The sequence below is a fragment of the Loxodonta africana genome, chromosome 14 (assembly GCF_030014295.1).
Source record: "Loxodonta africana isolate mLoxAfr1 chromosome 14, mLoxAfr1.hap2, whole genome shotgun sequence".
Taxonomy (NCBI): Eukaryota; Metazoa; Chordata; class Mammalia; order Proboscidea; family Elephantidae; genus Loxodonta; species Loxodonta africana.
This window is the reverse complement of record NC_087355.1, coordinates 69,368,875-69,371,047: the sequence shown is the minus strand read 5'-3', so window position 1 is coordinate 69,371,047 and position 2,173 is coordinate 69,368,875.

Sequence of the window (2,173 nt, the reverse complement as noted above, 5' to 3'; positions counted from 1 at the left end):
CAAGCCCTCTGGGACCTTTGCACACTTCAGCTGTCTCACCTTTTTCCCCACCATGCAGGTTTGGTCAAAATTCTTACAGCTAAGCTCATGAGTCCTTGGTTGGTTATGTTTAAACAAAACCAAAAAGTTCTAAAAGATGACAACTACTACAAACAATTATGCTATTGAACATCCTGCCAAAAACTTTCTTGGGGAAAAAAGGGTCACGACAAGGTTCCATGATTTTTGGTATAGAAAATATGTAAAGTTTGGGGGAACTGAGGCAAACACAGCAACTAAGAACCGGGATTTTGGAGTCACACTGCCAGGGGTTAAATTGTAGCTTCACCACTTGCTAGGTATGTGATTCTGGGCATTTCCTAAGGTCTGTGTTTCAGTTCCCCCATCTTTAAAACAGGGTAACAGTATTTACCCTATAGGCTTGTTATGGGGGATTAAATTAGCTAATATTTAATAGATGTTTAGAACAGTGCCTGGCACATATTAAGCATTTTTTTTAAAAAAAACAAAATAGAATAGAATGCTCATTTAACCTTTCTTTGGAATACTCATTCTAAAGACTTACCTCTTTCATCTTCGCCAAAGAAAAAAAGATTTCTGACATTAAGTGGGTAGGCTTCTTTTAGACAGAAATGTTTAAAGCAGAATTCTTTTATGTAAGTCTAGAAATTCTAAATCTGTTATGTTTATATCACATTTTTAACTGAATTTCAAAGTGAATTGTATAAAAAAATAGGTGACTAAAAAATTATCAAATTAATACTTTATTAGAGTCATAACACTTATAAAATAAATTTCCTTTCAGCATGGAGTAACCAGATTTTAAAACCAACACGTTCTCATTTTTATAGCTAACATATATAAAGAAATTCTTAAATGCCACATTTTTTGTTCAAGTGCTTTGTCACTCAATTCACAAATCTAGAATGCAATTAATCTACAAATCTAAGTATTCACAGTTAGATGAGTTTTAGGCTTGGTTCTTAATGATCTGGAAGCAATCTGTTTACAAATGTGCCACCAAAGCATTTTAATAAAATCATCTAATGCCACCAAGCATGGATCTGTTATATCTTGGTAATGAAAAAAAAAAAAAAAAAAAAATCTCACAACTAAATCTAGCAGCCTAACGTTAAATAATTTCAACTAGAATGGACTATACACTCTTATGGCATTTATGACTTTATAATATATAATTCCTAATGCAGATTTAGTGTGTGGTATGGAGCTAGAAACACCAAGAAAGTAGGATATTGTAGAAAAGATACGGCGTGAGAACAGAGTCATTAAGACTGATTTCGTCAAGTCACATATGGAAACCCATCTCTTGCCTTTAAAATCACATCACAAATAAAACTATAGCATGACTCTCCTTTCTGGGGGATTATTATTATAACCGGCGTGTGAATCATGCTACTCATTCATGGTGGTTCTATGTTCCATGAAGTCTGATAGCCCAACTTATTCATGGCACTCTTTGCGATTGTTTTAGCCATAAAGCAAAGGGTTGAAAGACCACAACAATCAAAAAGCCCTTTTTTCCCAGAGGCAGCCCTCCTGGGGCAAGGAGCATGTAAGTACCTTGCTTTGACAGAGTGGAGGGCACTGGGGCTGACTACCTTGTACTCCCATTCAAGCCATTTTGGCACCTTTCTATAACCAGGGTCTCTGCAGGTGTATTAAAATACTTTGTGTTATTCAGCCAGAGCCTGTGTTTGTGCTAGCTGCTCTTTTTTAAAAACGATTTTATGTATCTGTCGCTAATGCAAAGGCAATGCAGATGTCTAGGCTATTATCAAAATATGTAAGAACCTATATTTAATACTCTATTCAAATTTAACTTAGAAAGTATTGCAAATATTCAGAAGTAAAAAGTTAACTCTTCAGAAGTTCTATTTGAAAAAGCCTTGCATATCCATACACAGGTATTTGTATATTCATGCACAGAGCAAGCAACTGCACACTGAAGCATAAATAAGTCCAAAATAAGACATAAGGAGCTAGATACCAGTTCCAGTAGTGATTAATGGTCTCTGGGCATTTAGTTTTAAGGATGCTCAATGAGAGTCTTGCCCTGTTGTTAGGAGACTATTAGTTAGATCAAGCGACTAGTTTTCCCTGTACCCAAGACTGTGCTTGAAATTGCTTGAGAAACTAGGTGCTCCTCCAAAGG